Genomic DNA, 27,826 nt, shown 5'->3' with positions numbered 1-27,826 from the left:
AAAATAATTCTGCTAGGAAGTCAGGGCAAGTATTGATCTCCTCATCGCTAAAACAGAGGGGAAAATTCACAGAAGCAAACTTCGGAAAGTCAAAATGAAAAGTGTAAGCGACTCGCCTGAGATCAAATGGTTATGTGGTGGCAATACCGAGATGTTGAATTGCATTGAGCTGGAACTCAGAAAGTTTCGGTCAGGAGCAGGCACACCATAGTGCCAAATTAGCTTGGCTTGCGGAGTGGGGCACACCTCAATCTAAATGCCATTTCTGCACGTTGTCTAAGCCACCAGAAACTTTGCTTCCTTGCCTCTGATGAGGGAATAACAATCCCCACACAGGGGACCCCATGAGGGTTAAATGAGGTGAAAAGAAATAATAGCTCAATCCCAAAACCAGTGCTCACCTTTGCCTACTGGCGGGGAATTCTCCCTGTAACAAGTCACCTTGAACTTTATTTAAGGGGCTTTCCTTGTTGAAATACTGAAATGTTACTAAGGCTTTCACACGGTATTTATTTCCAAACAAGAATTCTCTCTATATTCTAGAAATTTGAGAGAAGATAAAAAAGAAAAAATCTAACAAAATATTGGCTGATTTCTGAAATGAGCTCATCTCCTGGCCTGAACTATGACATCTGATTACCCCTCTTCCAGCACAAGTTATTACACTCCTTTACTCAATTATTGATGCTGTAAAATGCACTCGAATTTTATCTCTGTGATGCTGCTGTCTCCAATTCCCTTGCCTATTCAGGAAATGCATGAGGAAAGAAAATTATAATTCTTACTTCTGAAGAAAAACCTGTGTTTTGAAGTTTGAAATGTGTGTCACTCATTTAAAAAGAAGCCCCCTATTTTTATTCTAAAGAACTTGGAAAGAAGTACGTTCGATGTGTCAGGGACTCCCAGTGGCTCTACTTTGAGGACACACCAAGGATCTGACCACTTTTCATCACTGTGGTGGTCTTGTCCGGCTGAGCCACCAGTATCCCTCGCTCCAATCCCCACACAGCCTTGTAACTGGTCTGCTTCCTTCCTCGACCCTCTGATATGCTCAGCCCGGCAGGCAGGCACTGTGGTCCTAGAAGAGCATGCTTCAGATTCACTGCTGCTGTGTTCCACATCTTGTGAGAGCACGGTCTCTCATGCAGAGTAGACCTGGCCCGACAACAGCCCACGTGGTCCTGCTGACCAGCTTGACTACATCTCTCACCTCTCCCCACTGGCTTGGTCCAGACACATGGGCATCCTAATGTTCTCCTACGATGCCAGCATACCCCAGCCTGGGATATGTATCCATTTGTCCCTGGTATATGCAAACAGTGATGGTTAACTCAATGTGTCAACCTGAGTGGTACACAGGATGCCCAGATTCAACATTATTTCTGGGCGTGTGTGCGAAGGCGTTTCTGGATGGGGTTAGCATTTGAATTTGTGGACCCAGTAAAGTAGAGCCCTCCCCAACCCAGTGGGGCATCTTTCAATCCGTAGAGCGGGGCCCAAATAGAACAAAAGGCAGAGGAAAGAATTCACCACTTTCTACCCCTGCCTACCTGCCTGAACAGGGATGTTTCACCTCACCTTCTCTGGCCCTTGGACTCAGACTCACACCACTGTCTCCCGGTTCCCAAGTCTTGGCACTCATACTGAATGATACCACTGGCTTTCCTGCCTCTCCAGTCTGCAGACGGCAGATTCTGGGACTTCTCAGCCTCCTGATCGTGTGACTATTCCTCGTAATAAATCTCCATATATATAGGTATATATGTGTATTATATATATAAAGATATACATATCTCTTACATATATAATATGTAAAATCTCATTTTATATAGATTATATATAAACTTACATATATGGATATATACACAGATAAGTGTATATATGTATATATATAAACATATAAGTGTGTGTGTATATATATGTGTGTGTATATATAGATAGATAGATATACAAGGATATATGTACCTCTTCTATTGGTTTTGTTTCTTTGAAGAACCCTAATACACAAACTCTGTATCCAGATATCTGCACTCCTTACTCCCCAGCAATTTCAAGCCTTTGCTCAAATGTTAACTTTTCAAGGAGATCCTCCCTGTCCGCCCTCTATCTGAAATTGCACTACAATCCCTAGTACTTTTTTTTTTTTTTTGAGACTGAGTCTCACTCTGTCGCCCAGGCTGGAGTGCAGTGGTGTGATCTCGACTCGCTGCAACCTCCACCTCCCTATTTCAAGCAATTCTCCTGCCTCAGCCTCCCGAGTAGCTGGAATTACAGGTGTGCACCACCACACCCGGCTAATTTTTTTGTATTTTTAGTACAGATGGGATTTCACCATGTTGGCCAGACTGGTCTCAAACTCCTGACCTCAGGTGATCCACCTGCATCAACCTCTCAAAATGCTGGGATTACAGGCGTGAGCCACAGGGCCCGGCCCACTAGTACTCTTGAGGTCTAGCTTTCTCTACTCATGGCACCATAATTCATCAATTTTAGTGTAGATATAATTTTCCATATTTTAATATCGCTAGAATTAGGTGGATCTTTACAATCCCTATTGTCAGGGAAAGGTGATGATATTATTGCCATTGCTTGCAGATATACATCAAAACCTGTCGCATGGATGTTGGAGGCTTCTGAGAAAAATATTAGGATGGTGCAAAAGTAATTGAGGTTTTTGCCATTTTAAAAATTACAGCTGGACCCATTGGCTCATGGCTGTAATCCCAGCACTTTGGGAGACCGAGGCAGGCAAATCACAAGGTCAGGAGTTCAAGACCAGCCTGGCCAACATGGTGAAATCCCATTTCTACTAAAAATACAAAAAATCAGCTGGGCATAGTGACGGGCGCCTGTAATCCCAGCTACTCAGGAGGTTGAGGCAGGAGAATTGCTTGAACCCCAGAGGCAGAGGTTGCAGTGAGCCAAGATGGCACAATTGCACTCCAGCCTGGGTGACAGAGCGAGACTTCGTCTCAAAAAAAAAAAAAAAAAAACAAAACTTTTGCACCAACCCATTAATTAAGCACTGTTAATGACATCAAGCCTGACATTGTATAGGGAAAAAAATGATCCTGACTCTATTGGTGTTGAAATGTGATTCAGAAGAGCCGACCCTGGATGTGAAGACATTTCAGGAATGCAGAAACAAATTTATTTCATTTGTGTCTTCCTTTCAACTTGTTAACAAAATTGATATGTGGCAAAAATCATCAGTAGACATAAAGGATTATTTTAATGAAATAATGACTTAAGTAAAAATTAATATTTCAAATTTTAAGTGTCGAAATGTTGTTTCTTTCTCATTGGTATACGAAGCAATAGTCTTTATTACAGTCAATGACATTTTAGACTTGATAAAATATAGTATATGACTGATATATTTTGTTGATTATAACCTGTTGACTTTATTATTGTTAGTCCAAGGGCCCAGCAGAGAGTAAGCCTCAGGAAATAATAGCAGCTGTTACTGTTGGAACACTTAGAATGCATCCAAGTCAGACGTCCCGAGGAAGGCGATCCTCAGGTTAAGTTTTGAAAGAGTGGCAACGTTTTTTTTTTGTTTTTTTTTTCTTTTCTTTTTTATTATTATTGTACTTTAAGTTCTAGGGTACATGTGCATAATGTGCAGGTTTGTTACCTATGTATACTTGTGTCATGTTGGTGTGCTGCACCTTAAAATACTTTTCTCCCTCCTTTCCTCTGACTGAGGGAAGAGCACATATCTGATGTCAGGAAGAATGAAGTGTTTGGTAGCTCAGGACCATTTTTCATGATCAGAACAGTAAGGTGCCTTTGGGGGCAGGGAAAAATGAGCCTGCCCTGCCTCTGGTCACTCCTGTCCATTTAGCCAGAGTCCTGCCCTGACTCCTGGCTCACTGCCTACCTTATCTACCCTTTTCAATCTTACAGATTCTCTGTTCCCAGCTCCTCCACCATGGGACCCTCCTGGAAGTCCCCTATCCAGATGTAATTTCTCTGTCTTCTCTGAATTCTAAGCACTTTATACTCCTGTAACTAATGTATAAATCATACAAATCATATACTCACTCATTGGCTTACTTCTTTGACAAATATCTGTAGAGTGCCTTCTCTGGGTCAGTCCCTGTTCAAGGCACCAGGAACACAGGTGAAGGAGGTAGAGTGGGTGTGAGACTCCATTTCTAGCTTCAGTCTAAGCTCCTGGAATTCAGGGATGAGATTCTATACATACATTTTTCAATCCTTATGTAATGCCTTCCATATAATTGGTGGCTTATAAAGGATGATGGCTTATTGTCTTTATTAAGATTATCTTTATTGATTACATTTCCCATCATTCCTGTACAAATGTCACAAATATAAACATCAAAATGCCTCTAGATCTTCTTTTTCTCATAAAGCGTGCCTTCTCCTTTCTGTCATTTTGAAAGTGTTGTAGATTTGATGCCCCAGTCCTTTAGGAATGCCCATTTCTCTTTGTTATTGTGCTGTTGTGTGGGTGAACATTGACCTAGTTTCAGAGAAGGGGTGAGAAAAGGCAGGGACAAAAAGAATAAAGGAGAGAGTTTCTTTTGAATGCAAATAAAAACTACCAGGGAAATCTGATTTACCAAAATGTGCTAGGGATTAGATTTGCGACTATTAAATATGATTTAACTGAAGGACCTCTATGGCCTTTTTAGTCTCTTCTTTTTTACTAGAACTCTTTATCAAGTTGCAGAATCCTTTTTCATTTGTCTCAGTAAGTAAACTTCAATACATTATAGGTAACATTTAGAAAACTGAAAATTCTGTTAGAAATCAGAATGCATTAATATTTCTTGCCTTAGGCTGGGTGCGGTGGCTCACACCTGTAATCCCAGCACTTTGGGAGGCTGAGGCGGGCAGATCACCTGAGGTCAGGAGTTCAAGACCAGCCTAGCCAACATGGTGAAACCCCGTCTCTACTAAAAATGCAAAAATTAGCCAGGCGTGGTGGCAAGCCCAGCTACCTGGTAGGCTGTAGCTGTAATCCCAGCTACTTGGTAGGCTGAGGCAGGAGAATTGTTTGAACCAGGGAGGCGGAGGTTGCAGTGAGCGGAGATGGAGCCACAGCTGAGATCTGTGAACCTGGGCCACAGAGAGAGACTCCATCTCAAAAAACAAACCAAAAACAACAACAACAAAAACAAAGACCATAGAAGCATATGAATAATATGAATACGGTTTTGGAGATTTCACAGGACATGCAGTAAATACAAGGCATAGAAGAAAAGTAAGGTGTCCAGGGTAAGCCCCCAAATCAGCTTGCTTCCTGGAGATGTACCACTCTTTCCTGGCAGTTTACAACAGAGGATGTTAGTTATTGGAGGTTTCGACGGGGCTCAGGTGGAATGTTGTGATGAATTATTCCTTAGATGCCCTGAGACTGAGCGTGGGTTCCAATCTGGATGTTTCCAGCTCAGCTGCAGGAGGAAGGAGAATTTAGACAGAGACGTTGTGCGCCAAAGCTAAATACCTTCCGCCCTTGCCCACTTTTCATTTCCAAACACCCGTATTGATTCCTTCCACGATGAATCGATCCTGTGGCTTGAAAGAAGCCTCTGCCTGGAAGCTGTGGGGGAAGGATGAAGTGCAAGAGAAAAAATCTGTTAATCTGGACAGAGGCGGGGGTCTGAAATGACAGACATACCAACCCCATCCTGGGAAGAAGGGTTTCTACAGGTAGCAGCCAGCAGCAAGCAGAGCTTGTTTCGAACAGGCTTCCCGCTGGCTCCTTTCCCTTTGATATTTTTTCCAGCTTTATTAAGGTATAAATGACAAATAACAATTGTGTGTATTTAGGGAGTACGATATGGTGTTTTGATAAACACATTGTGAAATGATCACCACGATCAAGCTAAGGGACATACTCATCCTAACCTTGCTGCCACTGTGTGTGTGTGTGCCCGTGTGTGTGGCTGTGTGTGTGTGCGTACGCATGTGTGTGCCTGTGTGTGTGCATGTGTGTGCCTGTGTGTGCGTGTGCGTGTGTGTGTGCCTGTTTTCCTGTGTATGTGTGCGCATGTGTGCCTGTGTGTGTGTGCACATGTGTGCCTGTGTGTGTGTGAGCTTGGGTGCCTGTGTGTGTACCTGTGTGCTTGTGTGCCTGTGTGTGCGCACGTGTGCCTGTGTGTGTGTGCGCCTGGGTGCCTGTGTGTGTGCCTGTGTGTGTGTGTCTGCCTGTGTGTGTGCCTGTGTGTATGCCTGTGTGCTTGTGTGCCTGTGTGTGTGCACGCGTGTGTGCCTGTTGTGTGTGCCTGTGTGTGTCTGCCTGTGTGTGCCTGTGTGTGTCTGCCTGCCTGTGTGTGTGCCTGTGTGTGCCTCTGTGTGTGTGCGCCTGTGTGTGTATGCTTGTGTGCCTGTGTGAGTGCCTGTGTGTGTGTCTGCCTGTGTGCGTGTGTGTGTGCCTGTGTGTGTGTGTATGTGTGAGAAGAACATTTAACATCTGCTCTCAGCAAATTCCAAGTGCGCAATACAGTGTTATATACATTAGTTCTGCAGAGCTTATTCAGCTTATATCTGCAAGGTTTGACCCTTTGACCAAGATCACCTGTCCTCAGCTCCTATTCTGCTCTATTTCTTCGAGTCTGCCTTTTTAGATTTCACATATAAGTAAGATCATGCAGTGTTTATTTTTCTGTGCCTGGGTTATTTGACTTGGTGTAATATTCATATTCTTGCAAATAGCAGGATTTCATTCTTTTTTTAAAGCTGAATAACATTTCATTGGATGGTTACTACAATTTCTTCATCTATCAATGGATTCTTAAGTTGTATCTGTATCCTGATTATTGTGAATAATAGTGCAGTGAGATGGGAGTGCAGTTATCTCTCTGAGATAATGATTTCATTTTATTTTTTTAATGTATACCCAGACGTGGAACTGCTAGATCATATGGTGGTTCCATTTTTATTTTTATTTTTTTGTGGACCCTCCATACTACTTTCCATAATGACTATAAACAATTTACAGTCCCACCAACAGCATGCAGTTTTCCCCTTTTCTTCACATCCTCACCAACATTTGTTGTATTTTGATCTTTTAATCATAAACATCCTAATGGGGTGAAGCGATGTCACATTGTGGTTTTGACTTGCATTTCCCTGACGATTAGTAATGCTGAGCACCTTAATACACACCTGTTGCATCTCTGTGTGTCTTCTTTGGAAGAAATGTCTATTCAGGCCCTTCACATATTGTTTTACTTGGATTGTTTGATTCTTCACTATTGAGTTGTAGGAGTTTCTCTTCTTCCCTTTGGATATTAATTCTCTGCTTTCTAGTGCCTTAAAGTTTCTGTGTCCCACCCCTACGACGTGTTAGCCTTTGCTCAGTTCTACTCATCCCTGTAACCCAGCACCGTGCCTAGCGTGAACAGATGCTCCAAGAGGGATTGATGACTGAATGTGTAGACAAATGTGGCTTGATGCTTGCCCTCAAGCAGTTCATAGTCTTGTGAATGCTCAGTGGTAACACTTTTGCAAGTCCTGCCCATTCTGCTCTTCGTCTATGCTTCCTACTTAGAGCATTTGAGTTGGAGGACCTTGCAGCCCTTCCCTTTGATGCAGGGTTGGTGGAACTCAGGAAACTGCAGTTCCTAAAGATAATGTGATCATCTAGATATAATGACTTGCTGGTAGAGAGGATGGGGCAGCACCAGAAAGCCTGTGTTCTAGCCCTGGATCTGTTTCCTACTGAGGGTATGTATGAGCTCCACCAAGTTGCCCAACCTCTCTGAGTCTCACTTTCTCACATCTCCCAGTTGGGTGATTATTCCTCTGCACTCTCTTCTCAGGGTTGTTACAAGGGTCACATGAGTTAATTGATGTGAAAACGTTCAAATAAAGTTTAGAAACTATTCATGTGTTAAGAATCATTATTTTTCAGCCTATTATCTCCCAAGGAGTATCCTTGCATCTTAGTAGAACTCTCCAGTGCCTTACAGGAGCTACCCCTAGAAGGAATCCAGGCAGAGTCCTGAAGAACACGTTTTGGATCCTGATGAGTCTTCAGGTCACTGTTTTGACAGCAATATGCTGCAGTTTTAGGCAAAGTTCACCGACTTGATGGCAGAAAAGCGAGTTTGCATGACATAAACTGGACAAGTACCATGCGTCTCATCTCACAGCTGTAAAGCCTTGTCCACATGCTTCTGTATTTCAGAGAACAGCTGAAATATCACCATCATTTCACAGCAGCTCATTTCTGGTGTTGACACATGACTCATAGAGTTTTAGAGTTGAAAAGAACTGATAGGTGGTAAGAATTAGGACGTACAATTAACCAACCCCTCAGTGAACTGTGAAGTTTTTAATTAGTAAAATACTAGACAGGAATAAACCTTCATCCTTTACAGTACTACTGATACACAGTGAGAAAACTCAAATACCTGGAGAAAAAGGAATGGGATGACATTGGTGTAAGAGGTGCTGGGAGGAAATAGTTGAATATGTATACTACTACATTAAATGGGAATTAGGGGAGGGAAGAGCCATTGGCCTAACTAGTGTTTATTCCAGAATCAATAGAAATTTAAATTGAATGATCTTGTTCTCAGTATTTCCTTTCTACTTATTATCTCTCCAAAATAATCCATATCTCTCTCTCTCTCTCTTTCTCTCTCTGTCTATCTCTCTCAGTAAGCACCAGGATACCTATTCTATGGCACATGCTTGATAGTTCTTGCTAAGATACTCAAGTCTTAAGTCCTAATCAACTTTCATTTTTATTTCATCAAGAGTGTAAACATTTATTTAGTGATAATGATAGAATGGTAGGAAATTGGTCCCACAGCCTCAGAACAAATCACACCATATAAATGTGTCTATCATATTCAAGATTAATTTATTTTGATGAACTGTTCTGTTAGTGCGTAGTTTAAACACATGGCCTTCCTATGCTTTAACCAGTTCTGGAATTTAACACACAGCCGCAAACAGGAATCTTGCTTAACTTGACCTGGACTGTTGCTCAGGTCCGGCTGCTGACCCTCCGGTAAGAATGCAATAACCTGGAATGACGAATGAGTCAGGGAGGCTGGACAGCAGATTGTCCAGGACAGTATGTAATTCCCATGAGAGGGAAGGCTGTGGAGACCAGCTCACCCACCTCACTGACTTCCTGCAAGGCCCAGGTTAAAGGATGCTCCACAATTTCCTCTCCATTCCAGAATGACATTTCATTTTGATCAATGTCCTCTTACAAGGTTGACTTTTACTCTCTCAAACGCGCTGTTGAAAATACAAGGAGCTCTGGGGTGTGGCCCATTACATGAATTACTAGGGCAGAGCATTCTTCCCTACATTAGAGAACCAGAGAAGCCCAATGGGAATTTGGTGCCTAGGAGGATGCGGAGTGAGGAAGAATGAGCAGAGAGGGGAGGGCAGGACACGTCCATATCCAAAACTTGAGTCGTCCACTTCATGATCTCCTTTTTGAGGTTTGCTTGTCACTTCTTCAGGGACCCTCTGCCAGTCGAAGGCATGTGTCCACCCTCTCTGGAAGGCTGCCTGTGAGGAATGACAGGAGATGGGACCACAGAGTCACAGGACACTAGAAGTCAGAGAAACTTTTGAGACCATGGGTCTCAAGTCCTCATTTTACAGACCCATATATTACAGCTCTGCTCTGAAGGTCACAAAACTTATGTAAATGTTGTGTTTTTACTGGGTAAATGAAGACCATTTTGAGGCCTTGTGCACCTGCTGTGTTTTTGGTGGGACTCTCTCCTGTCCCCAGGCTAAGATTCTTTATATGAATTCTCAAATTCCACAGATGATGAGAGTTTATAGCATCTGCCAGTGTTGGGTTTGGGTTTTGTTATTTTGAACGAGCTTGCTGACTGTCAGAAGTGATGAACTCGAGCGGCAGTTGAGATAAGAGGGACTGAAAACAAAGTCAAGTGTAACAGGATGCTGCCTCGGTGATGTTTTCACTGCCCAAATGCACAGCCCTGATCCACACACCTTGACTTCATCTGTTCCCCGTTTATTTTCCACCGGATCTCCATGGGCACTTTTTTCTCCTCTTTCATCTTTTCCTCTACTCAGAAAAATGCTCATAAAAGAACAACTGTGATATTGCTTCTATTTGTCTTCTTGAAGGAAACTGGATTACCCTGACCCCGTCTCGTAGATTTCCAGCCCGGTCGATTCTTCTTAGGCCTGTGTTTGTCTACGTTCACCTTTTAACATTTGGGCCAGGGAAGGGACAGGATCCTTAAAACACGATACCTATTTCCACATCTGAGGAAATGTAAATAGGTTGTTGTAGATTTTGTTAATATCATTTTTGTACCAATTCCTTACCCAGGCAATTCGCTACAACCTTGGAACTCAGCATGTTTCTGGGTATCGTGTCGTATCTGAAGACTCCAAACCCAATTCTGCATGTGGCTAAATTACAAACTCAGAGGAGCAGCTTCACAATATGAGAATTTTCTGGGTGATGATTTAGTCAACATGTAAGTGCTAAGCTCTGATTGGAATAGGAAGAGCCCCCTCAAAAATTTACTTTTCAGAATGAATGAGTCAAAGCGTTATAACTTGCCGTGTGCTGGACACAAAACCAAAAAGCCTGATTCAACAGAGAAAGTGACTGAGGTGCATGTGCAGGTTTGTCATGTAAGTAAAGAGTAAAGTAGGGACATGGATGCAGCTGGAAACCATCATTCTTAGCAAACTATCACAAGAACACAAAACCAAACACCGCATGTTCTCACTCATAGGTGGGAACTGAACAATGAGATCACTTGGACTTGGGAAGGGGAACATCACACACCAGGGCCTATCATGGGGAGGGGGGAGGGGGGAGGGACTGCATTGGGAGTTATACCTGATGTAAATGACGAGTTGATGGGTGCTGACGAGTTGATAGGTGCAGCACAGCAACATGACACAAGTATACATATGTAACAAACCTGCACGTTATGCACATGTACCCTAGAACTTAAAGTATAATAATAATAAAAAATAAATAAATAAATAACAAACAAAAAAAAAGAGTAAAGTCGTGTCATGAGGGCTTGTTGTTCAGATTATTTTATCACTCAGGCATTAAGCCTCGTACCCATTAGCTATTTTCCCCATCGTCTCCCTCCCATACTCCGCCCTCTGGTAGGCTTCAGTGTGTGTTGTTCCCCTCTATGTGTCCTGTGTTCTCATCATATAGCTCCCACTTATAAGTGAGGACATGCATTCCTTGAGAGAATGTTACACTACTGTTGGGATATTTTTCCAAGTGTGCCTTTTTTTAATCATCCGGAAGGTGTCAACCAAAAACCTCCTGGTAATAACCAGGACTCCTATTCCTGCCTGAGTGGCTTTCCTGTGACTGGACTGAAACGTCCTGCAGCTGTGGTTGAATGAGGGTGACGGCGAAGTTTGCATGGCACACACATCATGACTGCTGCCTGACTCACAGACACCACACAGCGCAGCCTTGTTTCAGAGATGCCAAATGTGGGGAAAATGCATCTTAAAAGTCACAGAAATAAATGTAATTTATTAATAAATATGATAATGAATAAATGATTAATTATTTGAATCATTTATATTTTATATCAATTTAAAAAATCACTGAAATAAATGTAGTTTGATCAGTATTTGTTTCAGAAATATTTCTGCAGCTTTTTTGTTTGTTTCTGCTTATAGGTTTTGGCCTCTTTTTTCTTCTTTATGTTTTTCTTTTATCCCCCTGTTGTTTGTATAAAAAGATAATTCATCCCATCTTAAAGCTAGGGACATTTTTTTTTTCAAATGGTGAAAGTTTAATAATATAAAATTACATCTTCTTTGTGGCTATAATCACGTTATTTAATTCTTCAGGGAATGATATTTTCATATGCCTAATATTTTAAATGTTTTTAACTGATTTTCAGTTACCCAAGGAAGATAACCTACTTTCCAGAGAGGTTCCTTTGTGATTTTGGAACAGAAAGTCAATAGTTCAAGCCTCGACATTATAAGAGGCATGGTAGGTTTTCTGTTGAAAGGTACTGGAGGCAAATGCAGTGTACACTGCATTTTTCATTTTACAAATGGGTAGCAAGAGATGCTGTGTAAAACTGATGGGTACATTACTTAAGGTTCTTCCATTTGCTATACCAAATAAACCCTGCAATCTCAATCTTTTAAGAAAATAGTAGTTTCTTTCTGAATTGCTCAAAATAAAATTTATTTTATTACAATAAAATATATCAGTTATTTGGCAGATGGACTTCAGAATGCTGAATCAAGAACCCAGGTCCCTCCACCTTGAACATCCATCATCTCTGAAGATTCAAGAATAGTTTAATTCCAACTTTAGAATGGGAGAGAGCCAGAGAGTTCTCAGAAGGTGTCCCCGGATGTTTCCAAGGCCAGGCCTGAGCCTGGCACATACTTCTGCCATGTTCCAGTAGCTAGAATGTAGTCACATAGCAAAGGAGGCCAAGAAATGTGGAACAGCTGAAGGGCAGTCAAAAAAAGAAAACCAGTTTGGTAAATAATGAACAAGTTTCTTCCAAAATGGATTAAAAAACAGTGTTTTAAATTCATTATTAAAGTGATAATGTCAACTTGAAAAGGTAAGACAGGAAAAATTGGTAAGAAAAGGAGAAAAGAACAATTGATTGTGGAAGTTAGTGGAACTCTCTGTCTTACAGCTGAGAGGTGATGGATTATGTTTGAACTGGGGAAATAAGGAAGTGGATCTGTGTTCCTGCTTCCCGGGTGGACAGACCTGTCCACCACAGAACTCGCATTGACACCGGCCAAAGTGCTTTTCTCTGAGAACTTGGAGAGAGGATAGGGGTCATGTTGGATTTGGTGATGATAGTGATGGTGGTGATGAGGAATAATTTATATTTTTACTGTGAATTTTCAGTAATATTTTGAATTTTTATTTTAATGTGCATGGATAACTTTAATAATTACATAATGAATCACAGTAAAAGTGGTAAAATACAAGCTGAAAATTACATCCAAGGACAGAGATCCAGTTACATAATAAGCAACTATAGACATGGAATAAGAATACTTTTTCATAACTTGTATTACTACATTAGCAAATGTTCATATTTTTAAGAGGAAATACAGAGTAGAAAACTATACATAAGTATAATCTCTTTTACATAAATACGCATAGAAAAGACTAGAAGGGAAACACAGGTGGTGTTTTAGTATATTTATTTATGATAAATTATATCATAGTCTTTTTTTTGCTTATATTTTATCTTTATTGTCATCTATATTTATAATGAGTTGTATTAATGTCCATACTTTTGTGTCTAAAAAATTGAAATTCATTGTCAAAAAATAAGCCATGACAGAAAGCACAATAACTTAATAGTGAAGTAGAGTTCAGGGTGCTTGGAGCCGTAGCTGGCTTTGTCTAATGATAAGATAATCATTAGGATTAGAACTCAAGAACCCTAGGTTTCCATCCCAGATAAGTTGCTAAATAAATGTGTGACCCTATGTAGGTCACTTTATCAGCACCTCAGTTTTTCACTTGCTGAGTGATGTTTGCATTTTCATTTCCTATAACCGTAGTATTTTAATGCAGCCACGACCCTGGTGCTGCCTGTTGAAATGGAGCAGATTAAAGACCACAAGGCCTATGGCAGGAAAGATGCTTCTTTTTCCACCTCCAGTGACAAGCTCTGAGACGAAGAAAGTCTTCTAATTCAGCCAAATTCTGCTGCTGGTGGCTTTTCTCCGTTGGCCACATTTATACAGCTGCGGACCTGTAACACACGCCTCTCCAGGGGAGCCCTTCAGGTCTTCTCTAGCTAAATATTCCCGACTCTCCCTCTCCTTGTGGCTCACTGGTTTGCCATTTCCTCATCATCAGGTTGGCTTATGCCCAAGTTAGCACCCTTACATATTCTGTATCATTTGACCCCCAAACTCCATTTTTTCCTCTCAGTTATTTCTCTAGGTGAGCTGCTTGCAGTGAAAAATAGGAAGAGGGAGTGGGGAATCTTTTTTTTTTTTTTTTTTTTTTTTTTTTTTTGAGATGGAGTCTCACACTGTCCCCCGGGCTGGAGTGCAGTGGTGCCATCTTTTGTGGCACAATTCTCCTGCTTCAGCCTCCCGAGTACCTGGGACTACAGGTGCGCACCACCACGCCCGGCTAATTTTTGGTATTTTTAGTAGAGACTGGGTTTCACTATGTTAGCCAGACTAGTCTCAAACTCCTGACCTCAGGTGATCTGCCCGCCTCGGCCTCCCACAGTGCTGGGATTACAGGCATGAGCCACCACGCCAGATCAATCATTTTGTTTTAAATAAGTTTCAGAGAGAATATAGTGCTCCTTCCCCAAACAGAGTAACCTTCAATTCTCCATTTTCTTGTAAAAGCAGGTGGCATTTCTTGCGTACTGTACAGATGGCATGATTATTAAACAGCTAATAATTAGAAAGCATTCCAGAAATAAAATCAGCATATCAATACCCAGTATGATGGGTGTGATTAAACTACCAGCTGTGGTGGACAAAAAATAATATTTTTCAATAGTTTATATGCATTTAGCTGATCTAACAAAACATACATTTGTAAGATTCCAGTCAGAAATATTTCCAGGTAGTAAAATATAAATTATAGTGTTCCCTTATGGATTGCATACTTTCTTCCCTCTTTACATTTCAAAGAAATTACCTTCTATGTATCGCTTAAATACTATCAGGCTTCTGAGGTGCTTACGACAATTTGAACAGTACCGAGTTAAAATACATCTTTAACATGGTATTTTTTTCTAGTCTCTAGGAAAGCTTCACTCAAGTGCATTTTCAAAGGTTTTGAAAATGAAATATTCTGAGGGCCTTGTGCATTGCTGCTGAATTTAATAGTCCTTAGCAATCACACTGAAATCCATTCCCTTTGCCCTCAGCTTCCCTTCCTAATTCTATCACGTAACTGCCTTCTTCAACAGCCTTCTTACCACCTTAGCAAAAATGACAACTTGGATTTCAGTGAAAATGTATGGATTTAATTTGCAAGCTCTCTGGTCTTGGCTTTGTTCTCTGTGAGTCTTGACGGAGGGGAGAAGCTACACCGGAGGCCAAAAGAAGCCTTGCCCGAGCTCACCTGATCTCCTTCTCTTCCAGAAGCCCCCCCAGGTTCCAGTCCACTCTCACCTTCCATAGGGGGCTTCTTGCCTCCTGGCTTCTGCCCAGTTCAGCCAGTGGGAGTCGGGGGTGTGAGTTCTAAGGGGAGGGATGAAGAGTCAGGGTCGCAGGTGGGTCCGGCCTGCTGCCCTCTACCTCAGGTTCCCACAGACAGCCCTGTCCTAAAGCTACAGGATGGCTGAAGGACAACACAGTTCCCCAGTCCCCAGCAGCCGCATGTTTAATTTCCACTCTTATAGTTTTGCCTTTTCCAGAATATCATGAAAGTGGAATCATGAAGGATATACTCACCGAGGGCCAGGGGAGAGGACTCATGGCTGCGGGGTGTGAGGGGTTGTCTGGGAGCGCTGGGAATGTTCCGTGTCCTGATTGTGGTACCCGTTACGTGACTGTTTACAGTCATTGAATCTGTGTGCTGAAAAGGGTGAATTTTATTGCATGTAAATTATATTTGAAAAAGCCAACTAAAGAGTGAGAAATAATTATGTCTGTTTTCACTGCAGTCAATTCCCTCGTGACAATAGGGGGAGTTTCAGAAGATGCTTTGATATCATAACTCTGTTGTGCATTGTGCATTTTCATAAGTCATTAATATTTATAGGCCCGATAACTTCATCCCTCTTGATTTTGATTATGCAAGGAGATGCTAAACAAAATGTGTTTCAGGAAAAACTCACACCTCCACAGCTTTCCATACCATTGGCCAATCTCTGGGTGGTCCTTCCTTTTCAAGTTTCTACCCTATCACATCAGAAATAGGTATTGGGGCTGGGTGTGGTGGCTCACACCCATAATCCCAGCACTTTGGGAGGCAGAGGCAGGTGGATCACTTGAAGTCAGGAGTTCGAGACCAGTCTGCCCAACATGGTGAAACCCTGTCTCTACTAAAAATACAAAAATTCGCCGGTGAGGTGATGTGAGCTGTAATCCTAGCTACTGGGGAGGCTAAAGCAGAAGAATCACTTGAACCCGGGAGGCAGAGGTTGCAGTGAGCCAAGATCACACCACGGCATTCCAGCCTGGGCAATGGAGCAAGGCTCTGTCTCAAAAATAAAATAAAAAATGCTGGGCACAGTGGCTCACACCTATAATCCCAGCACTTTGGGAGGCCGAGGCAGGTGCATCACCTGAGGTCAGGAGTTTGATACCAGCATGGCCAACATGAGGAAACCCCGCCTTTTACTAAAAATATAAAAATTAACCAGGCAGGGTGGGCGCCTTTAGTCCCAGCTACTCTGGAGGCTGAGGTAGGAGAATCGCTTGAACCCAGGAGGTAGAGGTTGCAGTGAGCCAAGATCACGCCATTGCACTCCAGCCCGGGTAACAAGAGCAGAACTCCATCTCAAAAAAAAAAAAAAAAAAAAAAAAAGAAAAAGAAAAAAGATAAAGGTATTGGAATTTATGTCCTCCTTGGTGACTGGGAAGCTTTTGAGACCAGATTTGTATTCATGAAGATTTCTCTTAAGTCGGCTGAGTATTTCTTTGACAATACAATTCCTCAAACATTTAACAGATTAATGATTTGTTTGTTTTCCCTCAATTCTAAGGACTAGTATCTACACCCAGAGTTTGACTTCACCTTCTCCAGTGTGCCTGAATTCAGCACCTCTTTGCTTTCTCTCAGTCCACAGCAACTGGCCAGGGATGACTTAGAGCATTAAGAGGGGAGGCAGTGCTCTCGTCATAGCTGTGACCTCAGTCACGCTACTCAGCCAAGTAGCTTCATTAGGCTTTCCTGTGGGAAGTGTTGTGATACCCCATCTGTTTCTGTTTGGGTTCAAGAAGCAGATGGGTATTCTAAACCTCAAGGTCCCAAATTTCTTGATACTCCTATCTTCTTTTCATTTTCTTTGCGTATGTCTCTTTCCTGTGCTTGTCTATGTCTTCTATTAATTTACACTATTTTGTAATGAAAACTGGTCCTGCTTTCTCATCTTGGAGAGACCCCCTTTGAGGAGTACCACTTATGAATCCCCTCCAAAGACTCTACTGTAGGTAGACGTACTGCTTGCTCCTTCCTTTCCTATTCCCAATCCCCTTTGAAGTCTCCTCTGACTTCCCCAGAGATTCTCAGGCTGCTATGGAGGCACAGCTGATGAAATTATTCGTATAGAATTGGTACACAGACATATCATAGTTGATGACAGTCAGTTATCCTCCCTCCATTTTACCAGACAGTGCCCCTTAGGGACCTCCACATGGCATCTTGCCCATTTTTCTTTCTTTTCTTTTATCTTTTTTTTTGTTTGTTTTTTAAGACATCTCACTCTGTTGCCCAGGCTGAAGTGCAGTGGCATGATCTTGGCTCACTGCACCCTCTGCCTCCCAGGTTCAAGTGATTCTCCTGCCTCAGCCTCCTGAGTAGCAGGGATTACAAGTGCACACCACCATGCCTGGCTAATTTTTTGTATGTTTAGTAGAAACGGGGTTTTGCCATGTTGCCCAGGCTGGTCTGAAACTCCTGAGCTCAGGCAATCCGCCCTGCTTCAGCCTCCCAAAGTGCTGGGGTTACAGGCATGAGCTACCACTCCTGGCCTTTTGCTCATTTTTCTGCCTTCCGTGTCTAACTTACTGTCAATTTCATAGCAGCCACCCAGTAAGTATTGGCCAAATAAAATTGTCTTCATTTAAAAAAGAAAAATAAACCTTGATAATATGTATAAATTGTTAAGCATGCTTGCCTGGTACCGTAAAATAATACAAAATAGCCCTGCACAGTCTTTTGATGGAGATGTCTTCATATAAAGGCAGCGAAGAGAAGACAGCACATTGGCTGCATGATGACCCGTTGGAAAGTGCTTAATACCACTGGGAACCTGAACTGCCAGGGCCATCATCAATGAGGAACAAAGCTTCAGAGAGTGTGTGGGATTGCAGTAGATGGGGAATTGGATGTAGAGTATTTCAAGCTAAAGGAAAAACGGATAAAAGTCAGCTTTAGGAATGGGCCTCATATGTTGGGGAAGAACAAGGCAACCTGCCCAACCAAAGTGAACACACGTTTGGGATAGAATTTAGGTTGCCTGAATTGCTTTGGATTTTTCTAGATATAGAAAACTAGGCTATCTTTTTTGTCCTTCTGCATAATCTCCCAACCCTAGCCGTCATCGTGTCCATTGAAGCATGGTCTCTCTGTGTCCTTCGGCTGCTTTTATTTGCTCCCTTTGGTCTCTGACATTTTAAAAGAGTTGCAATTTCCTGTTGCTTGCTTGCATATGTGTTCTGAAAAACTGTATTTATGTTAATAATTAGATAGACAAGATTTCTGCTAATATACCCCACCTGCTAGGAAATTAATTTGGATTCTACATTTGTCTACAAAGGGTCTTAAGTATTATCACCCTGATTAAAAACTTCTGTGTCTCTAAGTTACATATAGAAACATCAATTTGGTTTCCATATGCCACTTGTTATTGGGGGAAAAAATAGATTAAGAATCCCAATACATTAATAATAGCCATGAAATTTAGCTCTCTGCTTTTTGCTTAAAAATTATATTCAGCATACACGTGTGTGTGTATATATATATGCACATACACATATATATATGCATACATATACTAACAAAAAAATGAATTTTGGCATATAGATGGGTGTAAAAGTGAAAATGTAACTCATTTATTCAAATGTGTAAGCTAAATGTATTTGGAAAAATAAATAGAAACTGAAAATCATTAAAATTAACAACTTTTATGACATTTTCTGGGAAATTTATGACTACCAAGTGTTGAAGACCATGTTTGAAAAGAAAAAAAAATTAGGCACGAATAAAAAAGTTAAGTCATTAAATGATAAAATATTCTAAAGAAATTTTCAAGATAAGGTGACAGAATACAAGTGTGGTAACTGTCTTAACTTTTAGAAGAAAATATAACACTGAAGTGTAAGTTATGCCAAGCTATAATTTTAAGAGTTTTCAGAAGAATATATAACAGTGTATAAAAATATCCAAGTAGCAGAAAGAAACACAGACAACAAAGTGAATTTAAAATTTATGTCATACATTGTACTTGTGCTTCTGGTTGCTGGAGTAGACATCCTTTTCTGCATTCCTCCCACTAAGTGCAGCTAAAGCCACTGGGCATTACATGTAAAACAAATGTAAGACGGCTCGGAAAGGAGGGAAGAAGGCAGACCAGCTGGGGAGCTCGTGACCAGAGGAAGAAACCAGGAGTAAATTCCTGGGTTTTCTTTTTGCCTTATATCTCCAGACTAGGTAGTTGAGAGGCTGACACAAAACCCCACTACGTGCAAACAAACATGCCCCAAGAAATGCTCGTCTCTTGCCAAAGACCAAGGAATGGGCAGCCTGAGACAGCGGCCACTCTAGTCCAAAAAGGACCACATAGGACAGACACCATGGTCCACTTCTGCTGCCACAAGGAGAAGTCAACTGGAAAGCTTTGCCAGGCTGCAGTGTGGCCCCAAACTCCCACCAGGATGGCATCAGAGGAGGCCGAGTGAGAAACTTCCCACTTCTACCCACACAGTCAGGGGCTCCCCTCCCTGTGGTGTCAATGCAGGCCCTGTGGAAAGCTGGACTTTTACCTGCACCCCGTGTCACAGCGTGCCCCCTTACCCTCCACCGGCGGTTGTCCAAGAAGCCTAGTAGAGTCGGGATGGTCACCGATGCTCAGAGATAATGAGGCCCCTGCCCTAGAGTGCCAGCGGGACTCCACGCGGAGCGGTGATGAGCTTCTTTACCCCTGGCCATGGTGTTTTGATGTGGGTAGTGGAGGGTCTCAATCCCACATCACCCCACAGCAGCAAGGAGCCCTTCCTCCAGTGTCCACCAAGACCAGGTGCAAAACCTCAATTGTCCCTCCCCACTGGCAGTGTCATGAGGCGCCCACTTCCTCTGCCAGTGCAGTGTCCAAGAGGGCCTGCAAAATAGGACATTTAAGTAATATATTGGGTACCCGGGGATAGGGCAGTGGAGGGAGACGGTGTGACTGTGGCGTAGCAGGAGAGAGCTTGTGGTGGGGACACAGTTCCATGTCTTGATTGTGGTGGCTGTTAATGGAATCTACACATGGGATTAATGACCCAAAATGATACATGCACACATATATCATTGGCCGAAGCTGAGGGAAGGGTGGGTACATGGGACCGCTTTGTACTATGACTGCAATTCCCTGTGAATCTATCCTTGTTTTACCAAGAAAATCTTTTTGAAAAGTATATGCCATGTATCAGAGATGGCATAGTATGATTATTATCAATAAATGTGATTAGGATAAAACCTTGAATTAGGAAGGAACTTATATCTGGTTAAAGAGTATATTCATGTGCAAAAGATGGAAATACGTATGCAAACATGTTTGTGCATAGGGAATTTTTGGGATGGATACACAGACTCTGGATAGTGGCCTGATAATTGAGAAGAAGCTAGGAATTTGCATTTTATTTCTGCCTTTCTATACTATTTGCAAATTTTACCATGGGAATTAATCACTTTTATAATTGAAACGCGCTACCTGAAGGCTGTAAAGAAAGAAACGATCTTGAGAACATAATATTTTCAAAATCTGCTTATAAATAATATTAAAACCAAATTGAATTAAACCACAGAAGTCTGGATGGGGAAATCATTTGAATGCAAGGTACACAGAACATTTGAATATATTTATTCCAAAATGGACAGTTTTTTGGGTTTCTTTCCAGTCATGCCCAGTGGGTGGTACAGTCACACAGATACATCATGCTTGTGCATTTATCATGCATCTGCATAGCTAGTTAAGCACAAAGTCAGGCCCAGGAGCCAGAGTAGAAACAATATTTTGCAATATGAGAGGCAAGAATCTTCAAGTGAATTATGATAAAGAAAACCTCAAAGTCTTCCCTGGGGCCATGTTCTGGCTTTCCAGGTCTGTGTAATTGCTTGTCCTCCTCCTTTTTTTTTTTTTTTTTTTTTTTGAGACAGAGACTCGCTCTGTCCCCCAGGCTGGAATGCAGTGGCATGATCTCGGGGCTCACCGCAACCTCCACTTCCCAGGTTCAAGCAATTCTCCTGCTTCAGCCTCCTGAGTAGCTAGGATTACAGGCACATGTCACCAGGCCCAGCTAATTTTTGTATTTTTAGTAGAGATGGGGTTTCACCATGTTGGTCAGGCTGGTCTCCAACTCCTGACCTCGTGATCAGCCCACCTCCGCCTCCCAAAGTGCTGGAATTACAGGTGTGAGCCACTGCGCCCGGCCTGTCCTCCTCCTTTTTGTCTCTCTCTTTCCCTGATATTTGGCACTTTAAGTTTTCTGTCGTCATTCATTCTACTGTACCTTCATTCCACAAATCATTTGTTGAGCAATTTCCTATGTGACGGGCAGCCTTCTGGGCACTGAGAATACAGCTGTGAAGAAAGGAATGTCACTTCTGGAACACAGCGTGCATACCAGCTTTGGGTGGACCTCTGATGGCCACTTTTCATTTTACCACGCCTCGGTCTCCTAGACAGCAGTGTGGTGTCCAGCAGGGAGCCGGAACTGGGCAGCTCAGATTGTTGTCAGATTGACTGATTGTTTCAGGTACTCTTTACCTGCAGCCTTAGGCATAGACAGCGGCCACCCCTTCTTATAACTGCAAGGAGCTCGTGCCCCTCATCCACTGTCACTAAATGCTACTCTGTGATTCTGTGTGCCTTGCCATCAGACAGCTGCAAGAAGGGAAGCTGAGATTTCATCGGAGAAGGTAATTGGGGCATGGAATTGTATTTTGAAACTTGTGCTCCATTTTATTATATGTTTATAGGAGACCGAAACAGAACAAGGGAAAACAAATTTGGGCTCAACAATAATGTGCTTGTCTCCTGGTTGCAGCTTTAATCATGTATTAAATTGTATAAATCTTTTTCAATTAGATTAATTTAACTCACTATCAATGGCAGTGGATTGATGTCAGAACATTTTCAGTTTTCATTGTTAGCCAAAAACCCTCAGCGAAGTAAATAACTGACGAAGAAATATGTAACTCTTCTCTGAGATGAGCTTGGAAGGGTTTCAAAGCTTTGGTCATTGGATTTTCATTTTTTTACCATAGCAAAACCTGCTGAAAGAGCACCTCATGCTCAATCATTCCTTCTTCCAGTCTTTGTGCACATTTAAAAAATGAAACAGTGATTGGCATGGCCTAACACTGGTCTTTGATTAATGGTCTTAAGAACTTTGCAAGCTTTCTGAACTTTCCAAGAGCAATTTGACCTATTAAGACAGCTTTTGGTAGATGATTTGCCTTGGCAACTGAGGCCACAAAGAAGTCAACAGAGATGAAGAATAAGAAGTGTCTGATTGAGCATGGACAGGAGCTCTCTTTTCTCTCCCTGTTGATTTCGAATTGGCCACCGTTTAATTATTCTTGTGTTCATGCTTGGTAACAGTGGCTGTGGGGGTGGGGAGTGTGCCATGTTACACAGGGTCCATCATGAGTAGAATTTTATCTCATACCGAATTTAATATTCTTATGACTTAAGAAACAGAATCACACCAGGAGATAACAATAGCTTAAAATATGTTTCACATATTTTGGCTAAAGAGCTTAGGCAAGAGGGAAAACACGTCATTCTATTAAATACTGACTGCTTCCCTTCCAATGAAATAACAGATTGATGAGCATTTCCTAAGCAAGCTGTTCTGCGTTTATTTGATTCACTTAGTGTCCATACATATAACTGATTTAAACTTCACATTCTTTCTACACTTATACAGATCACATCAGGGAAAAGGAAGATTTTCATGGAATAAATTAACTTACACTAAAAACAATCTGAGCACAGAAACATTAGCAGAATGAATATTTATGAATTTGCAATTAATTTTACCAATTTTATTGTGTATTACCCACTATGTAATCTGTGACTAATTTAATGTACTCATTTATTTAACAGATGTATACAGAGGACCAACAATGGGCCCACCAGCACTGTGTAAGTGCCAAAATTACAACATTAACGGTGGCAAACAGACTCCCTATTTTCATACAATTAATATTCTAGGGGAGGAGCTAACATTTCCAAAGGCAACTCCACATTTTGTATGACCTATAAAGGAGAGGCAAGATGGTGTTGCCTGCATGTAGCTGAGTGAAAGGCAGCCAGCAAAGACCTCTCGGAGGAAGGAACATGGACACCTGACTTGAAGTCCAAGTGGGTGAAGAAACTAAACTATGAAGAGGGACACAGAGGAGGTCAGTGAAGCTAGAGCAGGGCGTGGCAAACATTTTCTATAAAGGGACACAGAATCCATGATTTTGGATTTATGGCCCAGACAGTCTGTGTCACAATGACCCCCTTTTCTTTGGCAAGTCAAAAGCAGCCACAGCAATATGTGAACTATGATGCCAATAAAATGTATAGATGGACACTGACATTTAATAATTTTGTGTCACAAAATAGTGTTTTTTAAAAATTTTGTTATACCCGTTGAAAAGCAGAAATACCATTCTTAGATCACAGGCTGTAAAATGCAGGCAGTGGGCTGGGTTTGCAGTGGCGATTGTTTGCAGACCCCGGGCCAAAGAAAGACCAGAGAGGGAAGAAGATGAGGGGGCTGAGGTGGGCCCTAGGTCACTGTAGACCTTAGAGACTATTATTTTGTTCTAAGAGAATTGCAAGCCATGGAGGGAATTTAAGCAGAGGAGAAGGGGTCTGATTCATGATTTCATAAAGTTCCCTCTGGTTGCTGTCATGAGTGCATCATAATAGGCAAGTGTGGAAGCAGAAATGCTGTTTAGGAGGCTATTTTAAGAGGCTACAGGTGACAGGTGCAGGGTGGTGGGGGTTTCAACCAAGGTGAGAGAAGTAATGGGGTATGTGAGTGTATGAACATATCATATTATATCTGTTCTTCCTCCGCAGCCTCCAGCCTGGCTCTGTAAATAACCAAAACTTACGGATGTACCAATAAAAACTAGCCTACTTTAGATCCCAGCTTAATTCTATTACCAACCACACACATGTTTAATCTCCTTTTCTCACTTTAAACGAAAGCAAGGACAAATCCTCTGTTCTCTGCTGGTAAAAGGGATATGTCAAAATCTCCAGCCATGAGGGGGCTCCTGTCATCATGCCTTATGTGTTCATAACGACATCAATTGATGCCTCCTTCTGTACACTGGTTTCCGTTGGATGCTTCTAGAAAATACTGTTTTGCTGTTGAACTGAGTCTGATGCCACAGATGTTTGCATTTTATTTAAAAAAAAATTCTAATATAGTTCATGGATATCCACTACTTTTCAGAAGTTGCTTTTGTAGGGCTAGTGGCATGTTCTTCCCCAGGCAGTTTGCCTGATCCCAAGGACTTACATACATCATTTGCCATCAGTGGAAGTTTGAATAGGATCCAGGGATATATCAATAAGTCAAGAATGCATGACCCAGAGTGACATATGATACTGGAATGATGGTATACCATGAAAATATATGGCATAAGGTAGTTAGAGGTTTTGATGTCCTATGTTTAGCTGTGATGTTTTTCTGTAAGCACATGATTGTTATTCCAAAGATAATATGTACTTCCAAGCGTAAGTGACTTTATTTCAAACTATAGTCTCTTTGAATAATTTTTATTCTTCCATTTCCAAGAGTCACATCATGTTGGGGCAATAGAGATAGTGCACTGCAGAATTGTTAGAATCCCAAATGCCTCCCCTTGCACTCATGGAGGCTCAGATGTGGGGTGATATTAGAAGGATATATTTGCTGGTTTTTCAACGTGACACAGCTAGGGAGCATTTCATTTTCCTTGGCCGTGTATGGAAAACTTAGCACTCGTCTTCAACATTTGGCTAGAGATTTGGGCTACATGGTATTTCTGGCTGAGGCCTGGAGGTTTTCATGGTCATGTGAAAATGTTGATGGAATGACTTCCTAAAGTATTCCTCTCTTGCCTGTGCTTCAGTGGAAATGCATCTACACTGCAAAGGGGATTTTCCAGAGTTGTGGATGGAACTAATCTCCTAAATAGATCCCCATCTCTAGTCCTTCATCACCCAACTCCACTCACGTCATATGCAATCTAAAACGTAATCCTCTTTTTGTATAGGCATAAGCACGCTTTACAAACTCTCAAGATTTAAACTGAAATGGAAACAATAAAAAGAGAGAAGCCGGCTGAGTGCGGTGGCTCACGCCTGTAATCCCAGCACTTTGGGAGGCCGAGGTGGGTGGATCACTTGAGGTCAGGAGTTCGAGACCAGCCTGGTCAACATGGCAAAACCCCGTCTCTACTAAAAACACAAAAATTAGCCAGCATGGTGGTGTGCCTGTAATTCCAGCTACTCAGGAGCCTGAGGCAAGTGGATTGCTTGAACCCAGGAGGTGGAGGTTGCAGTGAGCTGAAATTGTGTCACTGCACTCCAGCCTGGGCAACAGAGCAAGACTCTGTCTCCAGAAAAAAAAAAAAGTGGGGGGTGTATAGGGAGAAGTCAAACTCACCTATCTGGCTTTGGAATCTCTCTACACTACATAGTTGGTGTGCACTCTTGTCTTGCTGTACAACATAGTCCTAAGTAACTCTATTATGGGACTGAAAAACCTTGGCTCATGCGTTTCCTACCAGTGAGACCAAGGACAATGCATTCTACTTTCATCTCTGCAGCCTTTAAGACACAGCTAACCGTCTTCAGCCTAAGGACTTGCATGCCTCACGTTGTCTTAAAATATCTGTTGTACTTTTGCCTTGTACTTTAAACTCCCAACTTCTTGGTTAATAGTGTGAGTATGGGCCGGGTGCGGTGGCTCATGCCTGTAATCCCAGTACTTTGGGAGGCCAAGACGGGTGGATCACCTTAGGTCAGGGGTTCAAGACCCGTGTGGACAACATGGTGAAACCCGGTTTCTACTAAAAAAATAAAACTTAGCTGGGTGTGGCAGTGTGTGCCTGTTGTCTCAGCTACTCTGGAGGCTGAGGCAGGAGAATGGCTTGAACCCAGGAGGCAGAGGTTGCAGTGAGCTGAGATCGCACCACTGAACTCCAGCCTGGGTGACTCAATCTAAAAAAAAAAAAAAAAAAAAAAAAAAGAGTAAGTACATCCATCTCCTCCTAGGAAAGATTAAAATATATTGAGGAATATAATGGTAAATTTATTTATTTCTATGCTAATACTGTCAGCCATGGTACAGATCTGGAGCAATGTGCTTAACCCTTCTGGGGCTCAGTTTTCTGAGTCAAAATTTCCTGAGTCTCAGTTCATTTATATGTAAAATGAGGATAAGAACCTCCACTTTACTTGCTTCTTCTAAAGGTTAAATTGTGCAATAAAATGAAGAGCCCAGCAGCATGTGTCGCATAAGGGATTAGCATGGTTACGTATCACCTTTTGGTTTACATAGAATTTCACAAATATCTCATTTGATTCTTGAAACAATGAGATGGCCAGAACCTGTAGTTTTGCATCATTTTTTAGTAGAGTAAACTGAAGTTAGGAAGGCCTGTTAGCAAGCTGCATTTGCTGGAACTGCCTGTTAAATAATTATCGAATAAATAAACAATTTGGGGCAAGGAGAATGTGTCTTTTCATATAGAGAAACAACGTGGCAAACAAATGTTAATCCAGTTAAGTAGCTACGTTTTAATGCTAAATGATTATTCAGGTAACTAAAGCTGGAGCATTTGTATTTTCATTCCACAATAACTATTAGCAAATACTCTGTATACTATCTCAGCAACCCAATGCAGTGCAAGGCTCCTCTTGGGGAATGCTAGTATTAAGAGAGAAGTAAGCAAAATTGACAAGGAAGAACTTGTTTCTCTTGGCTAAAGGAACATGGAGGTGCCCCCTCATTCTTGTTATGTATGCAGAAAACAGATTGTAAATAGGTGTGATGTTAATGAATCCAGAGGGGAACTAATGGAAGAAAACTGAATTTATTTCTGTCTAACATATTGTTTCTTGTCAGTTTCCTTCCTTTGTCATATAATTTTTAACAAAATGCCTGACAAGTAATTTAGTGACAGGTGTGATTAATGCTGATGTGGCTTTTAGGTAGCGGTGAACAGTTAGAGGAAGCATTGTTGTAAAAATAAAAGCCGTCTTCCTGGTGTCTTTCAAATACCTAGAAAACGAAAAGACTAAGTTTGCCCTCTACTGGAATTCAGAATTACACCACTGGCGGTTTTATGAATGTATGGAAAAAAAGGATCTATATATTTTTCCTTTCCATGTTAAAAATTCAAGCCTCCTTTTATCACCTTGGTTAATCCACTTTAGTATTAGTTCTATACATAGATCAGATTCTGTGGACCAAATACTCTCAAGATAGAATTTCTGTTCCCATGGAAGACGGCTGTGAGAGCAGGTGATCAGATGCCCTACGCAAGGATTACAGCAAGAGTTTTGGCTCTCCTCATTTTGCAAAATATGAATAATCACCTACCACACAGTCTGGGGTTTTAGTAGTTTTTGACTGGTGTTAGGAACTTAAAATAACCCCCAAGAATAAAATTGTGCCAGAACCTAGAACATCATCCAACAATTGGTTTTGAGGACAGACCTAAGGGCAGCCAAAAGGGAAAAGTGGTGTTAGGGAGGCAGAAAGCTGCTCACTGGGCTTTTATAAAAACTGCACTCCCAGTTCACTGGCTCTGAGCATGCCTGGTACAACAGTCTAAGGGGTGGACTTATTATGGCAGCTGCCCTGGGACCAGTGCCAGTAGAGACCCGGAGACTCTAGGAAAGATAAAGGTCAAAAGATGGATCACAAGACCCGTCAGCTGGAAGTAAAG

General features: G+C 41.8%; 1 protein-coding gene and 1 long non-coding RNA gene across 2 annotated transcripts in view; both read left to right on the top strand.

The window, feature by feature from the left end:
* The window catches only part of LOC105474942 (dipeptidyl peptidase like 6), a 1,161,442-nt gene that overhangs the window by 61,272 nt on the left and 1,072,344 nt on the right, over positions 1–27,826 (top strand). The window lies entirely within an intron of this gene.
* LOC139362679 (uncharacterized) lies at positions 10,822–26,123 on the top strand. The gene is made up of 2 exons (XR_011621833.1): positions 10,822–21,796; positions 22,989–26,123. It is a non-coding gene; the product is annotated as an uncharacterized lncRNA (long non-coding RNA).

This window comes from Macaca nemestrina, chromosome 4 (assembly GCF_043159975.1).
Source record: "Macaca nemestrina isolate mMacNem1 chromosome 4, mMacNem.hap1, whole genome shotgun sequence".
Taxonomy (NCBI): Eukaryota; Metazoa; Chordata; class Mammalia; order Primates; family Cercopithecidae; genus Macaca; species Macaca nemestrina.
This window is presented reverse-complemented; position numbering and strand designations above follow the sequence as displayed.